Below are 20905 nucleotides of genomic sequence, written 5' to 3'. Positions count from 1 at the left end.
AATATTCTAAATGTGGTCTCACCAACGTTTTATACAACTGCAACATGACCTCCGAACTTCTGTACTCAATACTCTGACTGATGAAGGCCAAAGTGCCAAAAGCCTATTTGACCACCTTATCTACCTGCGACTCGACCTTCAAGGAAACATGCACCTGTACTCCTAGATCCCTCTGCTCTACAACACTACCCAGAGGCATACCATTTACTGTGTAGGTTCTGCCCTTGTTCGACGTCCCAAAATGCAACACCTCGCACTTCTCTATATTAAATTCCATCAGCCATTCCTCCACACACCTGGCCAATCAATCAAGATCCTGCTGCAATCTTTCACAACCATCTTCACGATCTGCAAAACCACTAACTTTTGTATCATCAGCAAACTTGCTAATCTTGCCCTGTATGTTTTCATCCAAATCATTGATGTAGATGACAAACAGTTACGGTCCAAGCACACCACGAGTCACAGGCATCCAGTCTGAGAAGCAATCTTCCACCATCACCCTCTGCTTCCTTCCATGGAGCCAATTTGCTATCCATTCAGCTATCTCTCCTTGGATCCCATGTGTTCTAACCTTCCAGAGCAACCTACCATGTGGAACCTTGTCAAACACCTTACTGAAATCCATGTATACAACATCTACAGCTCTGCTGCCCTCATCAACCTTTTTGGTCACGTCTTCAAAAAAATCAATCAGATTTGTGAGACACGACCTCCCACGTACATAACCATGCTGACTATCCCTAATCAGCCCTTGCCCATCCAAATGCCTGCATATCCTACCCCTCAGAATACTCTCCAGTAACTTACCAACTACAGATGTTAAGCGCACCAGCCTATAGTTCTCAGCATTTTCCCTGCAGCCCTTCTTGAAAAGAGGTACAAGATTTGCCACCCTCCAGTCTTCCGGCACCTCTCCTGTATTTAAGGACAACTCATAAATTGCAACCAGGGCTCCCATAATTTCCTCACTAGTTTCCCTCAATGTCCTCGGATATATCAGATCAGGCCCTGGAGATTTGTCTACCTTCAAACATGACAGTTCCTTCAGTACTTCTTCGACAGTAACCCTGACTGCTCTCAAGACACTTCCAGTGACTGCTCCAATTTCCTTCGTCTTACTCTTTTTCTTCTTGGTAAATACAAAGGAGAAATACTAATTTAGGACCTTGCCCACCTTCTGTGGCTCCCACACAGAGGTGACCGCTTTGATTCCTGAGAGGTCCCACTCTCTCTCTAGTTACCCTTTCCCCCCTTATGTATTTATACAATCTTCTGGGATTGTCCTTAATGCCACCCGCCAGAGCTATCTCCTGGCCCCTTTTTGCCCTTCTGATTTCTTTTTTTAGTGTTCTCCTTAGTTCCCGAAACTCCTCCAGGGATGCATTTGATCCCAGCTGCCTATACCTGTCCCAAGCATCCTTTTTGGTTTTGACTAACGTCTTAATTTCCCTCGTCAGCCAAGCTTCCTCATGTTTGCCTGCTTTGCCCTTCACTCTAACGGGGATGTAAACATCCTGAGCTTTCTTCAGAACACTTTTAAAAAACATCCCAATTGGCCGGTTCCTTTCCCCTCTATTAACCTGCTCCAATCAACTTGAGCGACATCTTCTCTCATACCCACAAAGTTGCCTTACCCCAGTTGAGCTTTTTAACACATGAACCCTCTCCGTCTCTATCCAACTGTCTTAAACCTAATTGAACTGTGGTCACTGGTCTCAAAAGGCTCCTCCACACTCACTTCATTAACTTGCCCTTCCCAATTTCCCAATACGAGATCCAGCATTGCCCTCTCACATGTGGAGGCCTCCACGTACTGCTTAAGAAAACTCTCCTGAATACTTTTGAGGAATTGCACCCCATCTGAACCCTTCACGCTATGATTTTCCCAGTCTATATTGGGATAGTTAAAATCCCCTACTAAAACAACCCTTATTGGACCTGCAGCTGTCTGCAATCTCCTGGCATATTTGTTCTTCTAATTCCCTTTGACTATTCGGGGATCTGTAGTACACTCACAACAAGGTGATCATCCCTTTCTTGTTTCTCAGCTCCACCCATATACGTATCCTCACTAGACGAACCGTCCGTAATGTCACCTCTGGCTACAGCCGTGACATCCTCCTTAACCAAAAATGCACCCCCCCCCCCCCCTCCTCTTTTTCCCTCACCCCTGTCTCTTTTTCCCTCACCCCTGTCTCTCCTGAAGCTCCTGTACTCTGGAACATTGATCTGCCAGTCCTGCCCCTCCCTTAACCAGGTTTCAGTCATGGCTACAACGTCCCAGTCGCTCATACCTATCCATGCCCTAAGCTCATCTGCCTTACCCGTCAGGCCCCTTGCATTAAAATACGCACAGTTTAAACCAACCCTCCTTCCTTGCTCTCCACCTTTCACCTGCCTATTCTGTCCACTAACCTATCGCATACCACCCTCCATACCAACATCTAGCTTCTCACGTGCCTCTGTCCTGCATGAGATCCCACTCCCCTGCCTATCTAGTTTAAACCCTTCCATGTGCTTATCCTGCTGCTTGATTTTTTAAACTTCTAAAAAAAGAGAAATCACTTTAGCCTAGTTTTAAGGTTTCCAGCTGACCTGGCCACGTTCTTGGGGAAGATTTCCAGACTTCATACCTGTCTGCTTCTCAGCTAAACTGCCCAGTCCTCGTTTTTAAGGCAAGGTCTCTTATTCTGGATCCTCCCAGAAGAGAAAATAACTGTTCTTCATCTGCCCTCTCTAAAAAATCTATCAAAATAATCACCTCAATTAGAGCATGCTCTTTGTATATTAGCTCTCTTGAGATAAATGCCAAGCCTTTTTAATTACTTTTTATGCCTGCACATTGCTTTGAGTGATTTCTATACTTGACAAGCCCTAAATCTACTATCTTCTATATCCTCGATTTCATAACTTAACCCTTTTTTGCCCCAAGAATCATTCTGGCGAATCTGTCTATTTTCATGTTCATTTGTCGGGACCTGGGTGTTTCTGATAAGACCAATGGTATATGGTATTGCCCCACTGCCCCTCTCCACCCCCACAGACACATACACACACACACACACACACACACACACACACACACACACACACACACACACACACACACACACACACACACACACACACACGCACACACATGCACACATATGCACACACACGCACACACACACACACACACACACACACACACACACACACACACACACGCACACACACACATACACGCACACACACACACACACACACACACACACACACACACACACACACACACACGCACACACACACATACACGCACACACACACACACACACACACACACACACACACACACACACACACACACACACACACACACACACACACACACACACACACACACACACACACACACACACACACACACACAGGTGAGGTAACATGCCTTCCTGAGCAGTGGCAGGTCATCTGGTAAAGATACTCCCACTGTGATATTGGGGAGGGAATTCCAGCATTCAGAGCCAATGTCATTGAAAGAACAGAGCCATATCTTCATGTCAGAGTGTTGGTGACCTGCAAGGTAACTGCAGGTGGTGGTATTCCCATGTGCCTTTCGTCCTTGATGTTCTTGGCAGTAGATGTCATGGGTTTGAGAGTTCAGCACCTTCTCTGATAATTAAATATCCTTGTTGATTTCTAATGTCCAGAAGAGAATAAGATTCAGCTCCGACGATCTGCAACACAACTTCAACTCTTTTGTATTATTGCTGTCTTGAGGTTTAGGCCAACGTTCCATCAGCCTTTTTAATTACGTTTTGTGCCTGTTCACTAGCTTTTAGCGATTTCTATGTTTGGCCCTATAAATCTTTCTGCTCATCTCCATTTCACAGTTCTTCACTCAAAGCTATTCAGACGATACTCCATCTTCCAATGTAACAGTTCATAAATCTCAATCTTCAAGGAAGAACTTCTCGATATTTTAGATAATTTTAGTTATTCCGTTTCATTGGCATCTTGACATTTTAAGGAACAGCCGTCAAATGAGTGTTTTAGCCGACAAATGAGTGTAAGATTTACCATTGTAGTAACACCGAGAGACCCTGTGGGTGTCCTTGCACTGCGACTGGACAGGATAGATGTCCTTGGTGAAGCTTGTTGCACAAGTTATGGATCATATTGTGATAGGTTTTAGTAAGACTAACATCACCTGGATGAATAATGACTGTAGCTGCCCTCTTCATCCAATGCAATCTTGTGAAGTATCACAGATTAGATTAGAAACATAGAAACATAGAAAATAGGTGCAGGAGTAGGTCATTCGAGCCTTCAAGGCAGCACCGCCATTCAATATGATCATGGCTGATGGCCCTATAGCAGAAGCATCCACATCGCGGGACTGGAAACTGGAGGTGTCCTGAGCTAGTTCTGCTACCACCTTCATCTATTGTACAAGTGATGGCTCCCACTGATTGTCGCCGGAAGCTTGTGCCCTTTTCAGGACAGACGATAACAATGATGTAACATTTGAAACATGCATGATGGACACGAAAGAAGAAGAGAATGGCTGATCATCCAAAATCAGTACCCTATTCCTGCTTTTCCCCCCTTATCCATTGATTCCATTAGCCCTAAGAGCTAAAGAGAGCTAAAGAGTTAGGTTTAGGATTATTATTGTCTCATGTACTGTGATACAGTAAATACCTTTTATTTGCTTGCTATTCAGTCAAATCAGATAATACTGTCAGTCTGAGGAAGGGTCTCAACCAGAAACGTCACCTATCCATGTTCCCCAGAGATACTGCCCGACCTGCTGAGTTACTATAGTACTTTGTATCTTCTTCTGATAATACTATACATGAATACAATGAAAGCAAACACAAGCTTAACAGATAAAGCAAAGACAAAAATATCAGAGTGCAGAATACAGTTTCTCAGCACTGTAGTGTAATAAATTCTCACTGTAGTGAGAAAAAGTCCAATGTCTGCAATGAGGTAGGTTGAAAAATTGGAACCATATCCTGTTTTGTGGAAGGATCATTCAGAAGGCTGATAACAGAGGGGAAGAAGCTGTTCCTGAGTCAGGTGGTATGTGCTTTCATGCTTTTATATCTTCTGCCTGAAGGGAATGGTGAGAAGAAAGAATGCCTGGGGTGGAAGAAGCCCATGACTACATTGGCTGCTTTCCAAAGGAAGCGTGAAGTATAGCTGGGGTCAATGGTAGGGAGTCTGGTGTGTTTGATGGACGGGGCTACAATCCACAACTCTGCAATTTATTGTGGGCTTGGGAAGAGTTGTTTCCAAACCAAGCTGTGATGCGGCCCCAAGATACACTTTCTACGATGCATCTGTAGAAGTTGATAAGAGTCGTTGGAGAAAGGGTAAATCACCTCAGCCTCCTAAATTTCCTTCAACCTCGATAACTCATTCCTTTGTCTTGCTGACATTGAGGGAGAGGCCGGTGCCCTGACAACATGCACTAAACTCTATCTCATTTCTCTTTTCTGCCTCTTCATTGTTTGAGATCCAGCCCACCACAGTGGTGTCATCCGCAAACTTGTAGATGGAGTTGGAGCAGAATTTGGCTGCAAAGTTATGAGTTTATCGGGTGCTTTGTAGGGGGCAGAGAACTCATCCTTGCAGGGCACTGGCATCAAGAAGTATTGTGGAGGATGCAACTGATTTAAGATTTAGCAGCCAACTGTAAGTGTTTTGAGTAAAATACACATAATGGAATCCAAATCCATTCTCTGATCAACTAAAAACAATGATGTAGATCTCCCCTTACTGCCCGAGAGCGACACTGTTTATTCCTATGCAGCCCTCGGTTACAATCTTCCATTGGGAGCTTCATGTGATATGTGCAGGGACCGTTTCAGTTCAGGCAGCCTGTTGCTGTCACAAAATGGGTTTGACAGGTGAAGTGTCCCAGATTCAGTAAATGTCAGTGTGGTTGGGACCACTGAATGTTAATGACTGTCTTAGAATCTGCTAAAGAATTTATAGTTCAGAAAATTACAAGTTTTTTAAAACATTTGACACACAAGGAAGGTGCCATGGAATATCATTGGCGAGTTGGATTTAAGGAAAATTCCAAGGCTTTTTATGCGTATATTAAAAACATGAGGGTGACCAGGGAGAAGATAGGGCTGCTCAAAGATATAGGAGGGAATCCCTGCTTAGGTCAGAGGATGTACAGTAGGTGAGGTACTAAATAAGTAGTTTGCATCTACAGTATATTCACCAAGGTGAAGCACTCAGAGGACAGCAAAGTCAATGTGGAGAATATAAATATGCTCAGGTGGTTTGAGATCAAGTAGGAGGTGGTGCTGAGGCAGATAAGTCCCTGATGGAATTTATACCTAGTTTATTGAGGGAGCAAGGGAGGAAATTGTGGGGGCCTTGATGAGGATCTTTGTTCCTTCTCTAGCCACAAGCGAGATCCCAGAAGACTGGAGAAATGCCAATGTTGTTATTTTGTTTAAGAAAGGAAGTAGAGAGAATCCGGGAACTATACGTTGGTGAGCCTCTCACGAGTGTAGGGAAGGGAACTATAGTGGTAGGGAAACTATTGGAGAGAATTCTTTGAGATAGGATTTACTCCCATTTGTAAGAGAATAGACTAATTAGGAACAGTCAGCATGTCTTTGTACGTGGCACGCCATGTCTCACTAACTTGATTGAGGTTTTGAGGAGGTGACAAAGGAGATTGATGAAGGTAAGGCAGTGGATGGTGTATACATGGATTTTAGTAAGGCTTTTGATAAGGTCCCTCATGGTAGGCTGATCCACGGATTAAGATGTAAAAGATTCACGATGCCTTGGTTGTATGGATTCAGAACTGGCTTAGTTATAGAAGACAGAAGATTGTGGTGGAAGGTGGATATTCTGGCTGGAGGTCTACGACCAGTGGTGTTCCTTAGGAATCTATGTCTGGACCTTAGTTGTTTGTGATATTTATAGATGTAAATGTAGATGGGTTGGTGAGGAGGTTGCACTTTGGGAGGTTGAATGTAGGAGAAAGTATACAATTAATGACATGACCCTTAACTGCATTAATGTATAGAGGGCTCTTGGGGTCCATGTACATAACTCCCTGAAGGTGCTGACACAAGTAGCCAGGTAAATAAGGCATATAGTATGCTTGCCTTGGGATATTGAGAGAGAAAACCATGATGCACCTTTTAGGGTTTTGGTTATGCTGCAATGGAATATTGCATGCAACTATGATCACCCCATTACAGGAAAGATTGAATTGAATTGAATTGAATTGAATAAATTTTATTAGCCAAGTATGTTATAAAATAGCCAATTTTATTAGCCAAATAGGAATTTGCCTTGGAGCTTTGCTCGCAAGTAACAACACTATATGCAGTAAACATTTAAGAATAAAACATTTTAATTTAAACATGTGAAGAATGAAATAAAATACCAGAGCAAAAGGAGACTTTTGGTTGTTGAGTAGAGCTACTGCTCGTGGAAAAAAAGCTGTTTTTATGTCTGGCTGTGGCGGCTTTGACAGTCCGGAGTCGCCTTCCAGAGGAAAATGCTTCAAAGAATTTGAAGGCAGGGTGAGAGGGGTCAGAGATGATCTTACCTGCTCACTTCCTGGCCCTTGTAGTGTACAGTTTGTCAATGGGGGGGAAGGTTGCAGACAACAACCTTCTCGGCTGATCAAACGATGTGCTCCAACCTCCGGATGTCATGCTTGGTGGCTGAGCCAAACCAGACCATGATGGAGAAGGTGAGGGCAGACTCTATGATGGCAGTGTAAAACTGGGCCATCATTGCCTGTGGCAGATTGTGTTTTCTCCGCTGCCGCAGGAAGTACATCCTCTGTTGGGCCTTTTTGACTGTGGAGTCGTTGGTGGCCTCCCATTTAAGGTCGCTGGAGATGATGGTTCCAAGGAACTTAAATTACTCCACAGATGTGACTGTGGTGTTCTTGATTGTGAGTAGGGGGAGGGGAGGGGGAGCTCTCCTAAAGTCTACAATCAATTCCACTGTCTTAATAGTATTGAGCTCCAGGTTGTTGTGATGGCACCAGGACGCCAGCTGTGTCACTTCCTGGCTGCAGGCAAATTCCTCCCCATCCTGGATCAGTCCAATCAAGGTTGTGATTCCGCAAACTTGAGAAGCTTGACAGAGGAGCCTGTGGAGGTCCAGTCATTGGAGTAGAGAGAGTAAAGGAGAGGGGAGAGTGCGCAGCCTTGTGGTGCTCCTATGCTGAGGGTCAGCAGGTCTGAGATGTGCTTTCCCAGCCTCACATGCTGCTTCCTGTCTGTCAGGAAGTTGGTGATCCACTGACAGAGGGGTTCAGGCACAGTCAACTGGGAGAGTTTGGAATGGAGATGTGGATGCTTTGGAGAAAGTGCAGAGGAGATTTACCAGAATGCCGCATCGATTAGAGGATTTCAGCTAGAGGGAGGGGATACACTTGGATTGTTTTCTCTGGAACGTCAGAGGTTGAGGGGAGACTTGATAGAAGTATATACAATTATGAGAGGCACAGGTGGGGTAGACAGTCAGAACCTTTTTCCTGGGGTGGAAATGTCCAAATTAGAGAGCTAAGCTCTTATGTGAAAGGGGAAAAGCTTAATGGAGATGTGCTGGGCAAGTTTCTTAAACAGTGGGTGATGGGGGCCAGGAACCAATTGCCAGGGGTGGTGGTGGAGGCAGGTGCCATAGCAGCGTTTAAGAGGTTTTTGGATAGGAACATGGATGTGCAGGGAATAGAGGAATATGGATCATGTGCAGGCAGATGACATTCATTCAGCTACGCATCATGTACGGCACAAACATTGTGGCTGAAAGGCCCGTTCTTGTGCTGTTCTATGTTCTATATGCGAAGAACACACAGGCAATAGAAAAATAAGTAAATAAGGAAAATAGCCCCATTTATCTGGCAGCCATTTCCTCTCATTCATCTGACTACGATTGGTGCATAACTAAGCCTGTGGAATTTCACATTGCCCTGTTGGGCCCCATGAGAATTCCACCAGTGCACTACTGTGCAAGGGCAGCAACCAGGCTTGAAACCAGGACTTCCAGATGTAAGTCCTGGTTTCCAGCATTATTGCAGGCCATTCTGACTCAAAGTCTTTGAGTTATTTTTTGGAAGCCTAAAATAATGTGTGATGTAGTCCGGTACTCATAAAGTAAGTTGATTAGGTCATCGGAGATGTCCTCATTCTTTAGAAACGGGGGTTCCCCTCTTCCATTATACATGAGGCTCTCACTAGGGTCTCCTCGATATCCTGCAGCTCTGCTCTTGCTCCTCCTCCCCCCATTCGTAACAAGGACAGAGTCCCCCTTGTCCTCACCTTCCACACTATCAGCCATGCAGCATATAATCTTCCAACATTTTCGCCACCTCCAACGGGTTCCCACTACTGGCCACATCTTCCTATCTCCACCCCTTTCTGCTTTCTGCAGAGACCAATCCCTCCGCAACTCCCTGGTCAACCCGTCCCTTCCCACTCAAACCACCTCCTCCCCGGTACTTTTTCCTGCAACCACAGGAGATGCAACACCTGTCCCCTTACCTCCCCCCTTGACTCCATCCAAGGACCCCGATAGTCTTTTCATGTGAGGCAGAGGTTCACTTGCACCTCCTTCAACCTCATTTACTGTATCCGCTGTTCCAGGTGTCAACTCCTGTATATCTGTGAGACCAAGCGCAGGCTCGGCGATCATTTCGCTGAACACCTCCGCTCGGTCTGCCTTAACCTAACTGATCTCCCGGTGGCTCAGCACTTGAACATCCCCTCCTATTCCCAATCTGACCTTTCTGGTCTGGGCCTCCTCCATTGTCAGAGTGAGGCCCAGCGCAAATTGGAGGATCAGCACCTCATATTTCGCTTGGGTAGCTTACACCCCAGCAGTATGAACATTGACTTCTCTAACTTCAAATAGGCCTTGCTTTCCCTCTCTCTCCATCCCCTCCTCCTTCCCAGTCTTACTGTCTCTGACTACATTCTATCTTTGTCCCGGCCACACCCCTGACATCAGTCTGAAGAAAGGTTTTGACCCGAAACGTCACCCATTCCTTCTCTCCAGAGATGCTGCCTGTTCCGCTGAGTTACTCCAGCATTTTGTGTCTACCTCCGATTTAAACCAGCATCTGCTGGTCTTTCCTACACAACTAAATTGATTAGTTACTTTCATGCAACAATTGCAATTGACTTTACCATCCCAAAGCCATTTAACACAATTTCCCATTATATTTTATACTGGGTCTTGAGTTCAAGTTAGCCGTTTCATGTAATTCAAATTGTGTGGTAATCAAATCTATGCATTGCACTTTACATCTTTGGGATTTTGTTAAATATAAGGCATCGATATTTTACATTTTAGCAATGATCTGTTATTGATTACTGTTTTGTATTAGAGTCCTACCTAAGTCGTAGAATGTACTTTAAAAAAAACAGTGGCTGAATTGCTGACAAGATAGACAAAACTACTGTAATGTTTACTTGCTATTAACTGCAAAAGCTGCCAGACAAGGGGTGCAGACACCAGGAGTGGGAATGCTGGTGACCTGAAAAGTAGGGGTTGGCTCTTGAATGAGGTCTGTTAACCCTGCAATATCATACTCATGTAGACATTACTCATATGGTATCGAGCCAAGTCCATCCCAAACTTATTTTTGTGGCTGTAATAGAGTGCAATACAATAGACAATAGGTGCAGGAGGAGGCCATTCAGCCCTTCGAGCCAGCACTGCCATTCAATGTGATCATGGCTGATCATTCTCAATCAGTACCCTGTTTCTGTCTTCTCCCCATATCCCCTGACTCCGCTATCCTTAAGAACTCTATCCAGCTCTCTCTTTAATGCATTCAGAGAATTGGCCTCCACTGCCTTCTGAGGCAGAGAATTCCACAGATTCACAACTCTCTGACTGAGAATGTTTTTCCTCATTTCAGTTCTAAATGGCCTACCCCTTATTCTTAAACTGTGGTCCCTTGTTCTGGACTCCCCCAACATTGGGAATATGTTTCCTGCCTCTAACGTGTCCAACCCCTTAATAACCTTATACGTTTCGATAAGATCTATTCTCATCCTTCTAAAATCCAGTGTATACAAGCCTAGTCGCGCCAGTCTTTCAACATATGGCAGTCCCGCCAATCCGGGAATTAACCTAGTAAACTTACGCTGCACGCCCTCAATAGCAAGAATATCCTTCCTCAAATTTGGAGACCAAAACTGCACACAGTACTCCAGGTGCGGTCTCACTAGGGCCCTGTACAACTGCAGAAGGACCTCTTTGCTCCAATGCTCAACTCCTCTTGTTATGAAGGCCAACATTCCATTGGCTTTCTTCACTGCCTGCTGTACCTGCATGCTTCCTTTCATTGACTGATGCACTAGGACACCCAGATCTCATTGTACGTCCCCGTTTCCTAACTTGACACCATTCAGGTAATAATCTGATTTCCTATGCTTACCACCAAAGTGGATAACCTCACATTTATCCACATTAAACTGCATCTGCCATGCATCCGCCCACTCACACAACCTGTCCAAGTCACACTGCAACCACATAGCATCTTCCTCACAGTTCACACTACCACCCAGCTTTGTATCATCTGCAAATTTGCTAATGGTACTTTTAATCCCTTCATCCAAGTCATTAATGTATATTGTAAATAGCTGCGGTCCCAGCACCGAGCCTTGCGGTACCCCACTAGTCACTGCCTGCCATTCTGAAAGGGACCCATTTATCCCTACTCTTTGCAATGTTGCACTATATTACCATGACTTCACTTTTTAAATTTGTTTCCAGCATAAATGATGCATATATTTCATTGCCCTTGTTTTCAGGAAGTTGTCAATTTATCTCTTCAGAAATGAAATCAATGTAGAAAGGTACAATGGATTATTCTTTTAAAGTTGATAAATAAATGTGGCAAGAATAGCGTGGGGAAATCAGGGAATGACAGACATAATAAATTAATTCTGGTACTAATTATTATGAATAAAGACTGTAAATAAATTGCAGATGTAGCTAATTAGCTCAGGAACCCCTAAATGGGAAGATATTTTGTATTAATGTTCCTGGCATATTATTTATGACAGAACTGCAAACTGGAAAGTGTGGGTAATCAGTGCCGCCTTCTTAAAGGACAGGTGGAAAACAGCATAGAGAACATGAATTTCCATGTCCATAAATATATTCCAAATTCAAGATTCAAGATTCAGTTTATTGTCACATGTACCAATTAAGGTACAGTGAAATTTGAGTTACCATACAGCCATACTAAGTAAAAAGCAACAAGACACACCGCCACATAAAATAAAATTTAACATAAACATCCACCACAGCGGATTCCACATTCCTCACTTTGATGGAAGAAATAAAGTTCAATTATTTTCCTCTTTGTTTACCCGCGGTCGGGGCTGTTGAACATCTGCCGTCGCCGTTGCCGATGGTCCGAAGCCCTCGCGTCGGGATGATCGAATCTCCCGCGTCGGGACAGTTGAAAACTCTCTGCGGCATGGAGCTCCTTTCTTCCCAGAGACCGCAGGCTTCATGATGTTCAAGTCCATAGGCCCTGTGGTTGGAGCCCTCCACAGTCGATCCTCAGCAAAGGATCGCAAGCTCCACAATGTTAAAGTCCGTGCCGCGCCTGCGGCTTGAAGCGCCGGGTTGGTCTCCAGGAAAGGCCGAACCACTCCACGATGTTAGGCCGCAGAGGGGACAGATACAATACGGAGAAAAATCACATCTCTGTCGAGGCAAGAGATTAAAAAAAAGTTTCCCTCAATTCCCCCCCCCCCCCACCCCCCCATAAAACAAACCAAAAAACACTAAAACATACTTTTAACGTACTTAAAATAGTAAAATCATTATAAAAGGACAGTCAGACTGTTGGTGAGGCAGCCACTGCTGGTGGCGCCACCCGATGGAAATCTGTGTATAATTAGTGCAGAAACCATAAACCTAACCATGCGGATATTGGAACAGGATAAGAACATAGGGAATAGGAGCAGGGGGAAGGTATGTAAAATCTTGACCCTGCTCATTCAAAATAAGTTTATAACTGAAGGCTCTTTCGCCTTCACTTTATCTTCCTGCTTAGATTCGTGAATGAGGAAGTTTATGCTCTAAGGACTGTATTTATTCACTATATTTACAAGAAATCAGGGTTAAATGCCCTGATTTTGTCAAATTGTTCCCTGCTAATTGATTAGTGAATATGCTTGATTTAATTTCATGTATGGAACATTGTCAGTGAATTATTTGTTTTTGCTTGTCAATAAAAAGGCTTTGCTATCAGATGACCACCTACTACTATCTGTAAGATCCTTTGCTGTTGAAAACTCTCTCATGTTACTATTGGTCTTTCCTTCACCAGATTTCACCAGGGAAGCAAGGGCTGTTCACACTATTGGCTCGGTGAGATCGCTTGCTATTCAATGTTCTTTCTGGAGCAAATCTTTTTATCATCGAAGCACCTTTGAACATCCTAATTGTGACAATATCTCTACAGAAAGGTTTGTGCAATTTTGTTGAACTCTATGAAGATCCTGAGTCTGACGTAGATAATTTAGTGTATAGTTTTCTGAAAAAAGGTAGAGTGTGAAGTATTGGTATTGGTTTATTATTGTCACATGTACTGAGATACAGTGAACAATATTGTTAGCATGCTATCCAGTCAGACCATACTGAACATGAATACAATCAAGCCATTCTGCAAGTAGAACAGAGAGCACAAACGGAAAAGTACCAGAATTAAGAATGTAGTGTACTTGTCAAAGCCAATTCACTGACCCTGAAAGACATACTGATTTTGTAGTGTCTTTCCCTTTTTAAACAAACTTTAAATGTTCTCATTCCCATGATTATAAATAAATGATAATAATAAATTGAAATAACCTTAGATTTAGATTTAGATTTAGAGACACAGCGCGGAAACAGGCCCTTCAGCCCACCGAGTGCGCGCCGCCCAGCAATCCCCACACACTAATACTATCCTACACACACTAGGGACAATTTTTTTACATTTACCCAGTCAATTAACCTACATACCTGTACGTCTTTGGAGTGTGGGAGGAAACCGAAGATCTCGGAGAAAATCCACGCAGGTCACGGGGAGAACGTACAAACTCCGTACAGACGGCGCCCGTAGTCAGGATCGAACCTGAGTCTCCGGCGCTGCATTCGCTGTAAGGCAGCAACTCTACCGCTGCACCACCGTCTTTGACAATAGTAGAAATTACCTCAAACCAGATCCCCTCCACCACTACAAGTACAGGGGAGTTGTAACAGAAATCTGTTTTACTGATGCTTGCAAGGTTTATGCTGCATCTCTGAGGAAGCTAGATCCAGTGATGTGGAAGCATCTTGCAAGAAATTCCTCACTGATGGCTAACAAAACTGCTTATCAACGATCCCATAGTTATCTTTATCCAAGATGGATGTTATGCAAGATGAAGTAAGGAACTAATTTGAAAAAAATGCTCTGATAAAATAAATGAGTCAAGACTCTTAAGCCACTCTCCTCTTAAAGGTGGTCTCTTAGTAGAGGGAAACCATAATTCTGATGATGAGGAATGCATATTGTTATTTTCCATCTCATTACTATTTAAGCAAATTGCATTTGTGGGGAATCTTTTTAACTTGCATTAATTTTTTTTAAACTGCCGTTGACAATTTTGATTCACTGCAGTTAATTATTTTCTCATAATGTGTCTGGAGGTCTTACTTCAATGGGGATTTACTTGCATTGTTCTGTACATACTTACAAATGTATCAAATCACTGGCATAACAATAGAAACTTACATGGCATTCAGAGAGACCGTAGTTTAAAATGAACCTGTCTCTAATCTCCCCAGGAAGAAAGTGCCCTGATTAAAAAGAGAACAATAAGCTATTTTATTTCACAAGGAACATAATTTGTACAGCCCCTGTGACCAGGCTGATGGTTCGATTGTTTTTTGTGAAATAATACAAACCAATATATTTGCTATTATTCTAGCCAAAACAGCAAACCCTGCCTATTTTAGGGAAACCCTTTTCCTTCTCAGCTTCCCTAGCTTTTTTTACTGCTTAACCTTCAAGAAGGCTCTCACAGACTCCACTCTAATACACCTGTCACACTTTCCAACTATTCTAATAGAAAAGATTGTGTCACCACCCCCCCCCCCCCCCTCCCCCTCCCCCTATTTAATCCTTACCACTTTTTCACAGTCTGAAGAAGGGTTCCGACCTGAAACATCACCCGTCTTTTTTCTTGGGAGATGCAGACTGACCCGTTGAGTTACTCCAGCACTTTGTGTATATCACTTTTTTCAAATTTGGATTGAGGTAAAGGGCTTTTTCATCCTAGGGGGGAGGATTTTCTGCTTGCAATGGAACCATTCAAAATTGCTGGATGTTATTTTTTATTTTCCTGACTGATGAGTTTTTGCTCAATGTTATATACATGTTGTATACAAAACTGCCATCTTTTAAAGTATGCTTTTTTTTAACACTACTTTAAAAAGATTCCTTGCCCTGGCTCTTGAGTTGCCTGCTGGTTTATGTATATGTTTAAGTGTTTGATGCATGATTGATACCACAAAATTATGATAAATTAGCACTTTATTCATACTTCTAATTTAGAACGTGAATATTTATGATTTTAAATTACTGCAAAAGATTTATAATGAAGTATTCAAATTGACTTTCTACTTAGAATAGTTAGTTTGTTAGTAAAGAAGTTGTCCAAAAAAATCTCAAAACATGGATTGTTGTTGATGCAAGGGACTGCAGATTCTGGATTCTGGTGCCAAAAGCCAAGTGCTGGAGGAATTCAATGATTCAGGCAGCATCTGGGGAGGGAAATGGCCAATTGACATTTTGAGTTGAGACCCTACTTTCTCAAAAGCCTGCAAATGAAAGCAAATTGGAGAACATCCCAAAGGTGATCAGCTCCTTTTGTGGGTAACCGATGTGTGAGTAGACAAGCTTTGAAAACAATGTACTTTAAAAACAAACAGGAAGACTATTGGTATTCATTTTGGTTTCAATTAAATGTATGCTTAAAATTCTGGATCATTTGTTCACATCTCACTAAACAAAGCTAGTTGAGAAAAATCGTCAAACTGGCATGCATGAGTCTTCTTTTGAGTACCCAAACAAGCCAGCAACTTATTTATCTTTTGGTCTCCACATAAAACAAACCCCATGTTATATATTAATTAGCTTTCAGGTAGGTTCCTTTAGAAATTTCACCTTCTAGAATTAAGCTGAAGCTCTTTCTATTGCTTTTTCAGAAAGTAGTCAAATTGTAGAACTAATACATTATAGCGGCAAATTAGTCTTTCCCAATAAAGTCCTTAAGCTTACCATTGTCGAAGGAGGGGAGCGATTTGACGCAAATAACAACAACAGAGAGATCTTCACGACATTGCAGTTTAGTTAGTCGTTTATTGAAGTAACAATACAAACAGATTATATCTCCCGTCATTTACTTTGTTTGGTAAGAACTTAGTATCTCACCGTCACTCCTTCGTATCCTGTTACTGACTTACTAAAACCCTATGTTTAGTAGGCTTGGCTTCTCTTGTATGGCTACTAAAACTCTATGTCTTAGCAGCTCCTGTTGTGTCTTGTATGGCCTGCCAAAACCCTATGTCCAGCAGGCTCCTGGTGTCACTGAATCATTACGTCGTGCTGGGTGAATTATACTCATAATTCTGGCCCCTCCCTTGGCTCCTCCCAGTCCATATACGTAAGCCTAGTATTATCTCACGCCAACCCCTGGTATCCAAAAATAATATAATAATATGCTAAGATACCTAATAAACACAAAACGGCTCCTACATACATATAGTGTTTTAATTTATTTTAAAACCCACTGATAGCTATGTTTGATCAGTTTAATCAAATGCAACTGTAGCTGAGTTATGATACGTATAAAACAACATGAAATAAATATGAAAAAACAACACGTTATATGTGAATTCTAACATTATATCTCCAAAATATAAATATTTATTTTGAAGCAATTTTAAAGCTCATGCTGAATGAACCAATACATTTAATTTCCTCTACCTGCAATATTATTTTCTGAAACATCTGGAATGAATAGATATTAAAATGGTTTCATGTGACTATTTATGTTGACAAAATACATCATTGAAATGCATTTTGTTTATTGTTAGCGTTCATCATCAGTTTTCTGGGTGGAGCATTAATCATTGTCAACTCTGCCTTCCAATGTGCAGTTTAAACATTTCCTCTTGAAACATATTTAATACACACCAATCATCCCATGACTTTAAAACGCTGCTGTGCTATTTTCATATCTGTTCTCGTTGCACAATGCAATAGTAGCTCACTACTTGTTGAAGCTGAAGTTTACATCAATGTCTTCTGTTATTATATAAGCTTTAGCTGCCAGCAAAATAAATCAAATGAAAGATGCAAATCATCTGTGAAAAATAACAACATTTCAGCATAAGGCTGAAAGCAATTATGCGCTACTCATCCATATTGTTATTACTCTTTGGTATTTCAAAGAGTCAGCATCATCTGCTCCTGAGGATATTTTTCAATGCCATTAGCATCATCGTTTGGTTTTTCCAAATGCCAACCCCTTTCTATGTTCAAAGAAGATATATCCCTGGGATGGCGGGACTGACATATGACGGAAGATTGAAAAGACTGGGCTTGTATTCACTGAAGTTTAGAAGGATGAGAAATCTTATAGAATCATATAAAATTATAAAAGGACTGGACAAGCTAGATGCAGGAAAAATATTCCCAATGTTGGGCGAGTCCAGAACCAGGGGCCACAGTCTTAGAATAAAGGGGAGGCCATTTAAAACTGAGGTGAGAAAAAACTTTTTCACCCAGAGAGTTGTGAATTTGTGGAATTCTCCACCATAGAGGGCAGTGGAAGCCAAATCACTGGATGGATTTAAGAGAGAGTTAGATAGAGCTCTAGGGGCTAGTGGAATCAAGGGATATGGGGAGAAGGCAGGCACAGGTTATTGATTGGGGACGATCAGCCATGATCACAATGAAGGCTGGCTCGAAGGGCCGAATGGCCTCCTCCTGCACCTATTTTTCTATATGCACACTTAGGGAAAAAGACAAGATTTCTCAACTTTTCATAATTCTGACTTTTTTCTTTCTTCATGAACTGTCCATCACAAAGATTATTATCTAATGCTGTGGATATCAATTAAGATACAATCCAGTAACTTTTATTGCCACTTAATGCAGACCATTAAAATATTAATGCCCATTCCATCATTTCTTTGTATTGTATATATCTGTATTGTGGAACCTAAGGAGGCAATGATGCCCAAAGTAAAGAGATATTTAGAGCATTTGGTGATAAACTAAATTGTTTAGTGTAAGGAAAATGTATCAATGGATGCTTTCACAATGATGAGTAATTTTCACAATTTGTTTTATTAATATGCAAGCATATCTTTGTTGGTTGATTTCTGCATTCTTCTGAGTGCAGTTTATTTAGTTTGTCTGGCAAAGGTATATGGCAACATTATTTTGATTTGTAATTCCTACATTCCTTTTATGATTAAATAGAATATATTGCATATTCCTAAAATTAAGCCAGAAGAGTGTTGTAATTCTTCAAATTGTGGATCAGAAATATGAATAATAATTTACTTTTTTTTCTTTGCATACTTTAAATACTATGAATTATTAGCTGTTTTTAACTGATGGCAAATACTTGAAAACATTTGGATTAAATTATAATTTTTCATTTCACGGTAATTAATTTAGCATTATTGTTGTATTTCTATATTTTCTTCAGCATTTAACAGGTTGGAAAATTGATTGATCTGTTGCAAACTGTTTCAAATACTAATCTGATAAATTTGACTATAAATTATATTTTTGTTCATGCATTTTGTAGAACAATAAGCAAAGTTTAATAATACAACATTTTAAATATTTAATGTTTCATTGCAATGAATATAAACAAATTAATCTTGGATGTGATTAAACATTTAGATTTTATAATTGATCAATCGATCAAGCCGTTTCTTCACACATATTCATTTTATTATTTTATTTTCCATTGCTACTTGCTTCACACCATTCTTCATAAAAGCATGATGCTATTATTTGAGGATGATATCCCGTACATGCTTTGTGGATTTGACAAGCCTGCTAAATGGTGTTCCTTTAATACGCCAGTGTTTATTGTTGTTGAAGCACTGTTGGAAATAAAGTTCCAGGAATAATAAAAGAATTGGAATAAAATTGGAAAGCAATATGTGCAAGGTTGAAGAGGTGATTGTAGGGGTAGTCATATTGCCTGCTACCCATGTAGCTGAGGCATCTGGGCTACTACAACTGTCTCCATTGCAACTCCAGTCTGTACCGTTTCCCCCCAAATGTCCAATGACTTCATTTTTTAGTACAACTACACTCCGAAGCTCCCTTGTTGGCAAAGCCAGACGTTCTCCTCTGACAGACCTCCCTGGAGCAGAGTTCTTTTATTTCTGAGTTTCGTGAGGCTCAAATAAGATGTGAAGCCAAGTGATCTCAGCAACACCCAAACCTCTGAAGGTCTCGACCCGAAACGTCACCCATTCCTTCTCTCCAGAGATGCTGCCTGACCTGCTGAGTTACTCCAGCATTTTGTGATACATCCAAATTAAGCATCATTGTGCAGGTCAATGGTATGAAACGCGACAAACAGCTCCTATTCTCGTTGTTTTGACTGCAACTATTTGATTTCAGAATTGGAGATCACATAGACAAGGTATCAATCAGTGCAAGCTTTATTGTGGAGAGATGATCTATACTTTACAATGCCCGGTGGACCCCCAGTCAATGGCAGGCAGCTCCGTCCACAGCACAGCTTGCAGTTTTCCTTTGGCACCGATTGTGTTCCAGTCCAAAGGTGAAGTCCCAACCACTGAGTGCTACTCAGTTGTTAGACCCTTGTTGACATGCAAAACCAATACATCAGATGTAACACTTTAATTCATCAACTCCTTTCTCGGTTGAATCCTTATTAGCAATTAGTGATTTAGAGCTGGACATAGCTGCTCTACGTTTACACAAGGTGTTGTAGGAAGGGAGTGCAGATGCTGGTTTAAACCGAATATAGACACAAAATACTGGAGTAACTCAGCAGTCCAGGCAGCATCTCAGGACAGATGGAATGGGTGACGTAGGATCTCGACCCGAAACGTCACCCATTATTTCTATCCAGAGATGCTGCCTGTCCCGCTGAGTTTCTCCGGCATTTTGTGTCTATCTATGTTTACACAAGGTCACTAAGGTCACTACAGAATTTTACTACAGAATGCTTACATTGTTCCTTAGCTGGTCTCTGGTCACCCTCTACTTGCCCTACCATCCCTTTAATTATTTCCTTTAAGGGAATTGCTACTCAATGTATTACAACATAAACCTCTCCCTACGTGGTGTTTGTCTGAATCAATAATACATGGTGTTGGCACATTAAGTTAGCAGCATTAGTTCAGATGTTGGAAAACTCTTTCATAAACGATTATCAGTTCAGGCAGCTTCTGTTGCAAAGGAAATAAAGTGTTACCCTGCATCAGATCCAGAACAAGTTGGAGATGATCCATTTTAAAGCAAAGATAGAGTCTGGCAAAATGTTGGGATAGAGATGGAAGCTTGAGTGGGGAACTTAGATTTTAGGGCAGTGAAAGGTACCAACAGAAAGTCTGTGCTAGAAAATTAGAGTGATTAAATGTCAAAAAAATAAAGAGGGTATTAGGTTCTAACCAAACAGAGTCCAGAGAAGATGTAATTGATTACAACAAAATAGCGGAGGAGGGAAGGATGCAATTATTTGGAAAAGGCACTTGCGACAAAAATTGAAGTAGAAATAGAATAGGTCAATTCCAATCTTCCCGTTTTATAGCTAAGGCAAAATCCACATATCATGCCTCCTTTGTTATCAAAGGATCTGTT

At 41.7% G+C, this 20905-nt stretch overlaps 1 protein-coding gene across 2 annotated transcripts in view; it reads left to right on the top strand.

Annotated features, from left to right (window-relative positions):
• LOC144595246 (bifunctional heparan sulfate N-deacetylase/N-sulfotransferase 4-like) overlaps positions 1-20905 on the top strand; it is a 717307-nt gene that overhangs the window by 91441 nt on the left and 604961 nt on the right. For both annotated transcript variants that reach the window (XM_078402506.1, XM_078402496.1), the window contains exon 3: positions 13343-13481. The gene's annotated coding sequence lies outside the window, so the exon portion shown is untranslated. The remainder of the gene's footprint in view (positions 1-13342; positions 13482-20905) is intronic.

The sequence above is a fragment of the Rhinoraja longicauda genome, chromosome 1 (assembly GCF_053455715.1).
Source record: "Rhinoraja longicauda isolate Sanriku21f chromosome 1, sRhiLon1.1, whole genome shotgun sequence".
Classification (NCBI taxonomy): Eukaryota; Metazoa; Chordata; class Chondrichthyes; order Rajiformes; family Arhynchobatidae; genus Rhinoraja; species Rhinoraja longicauda.
The sequence above is the reverse complement of the archived record's forward strand: the minus strand, read 5'-3'. Positions and strand labels throughout refer to the sequence as shown.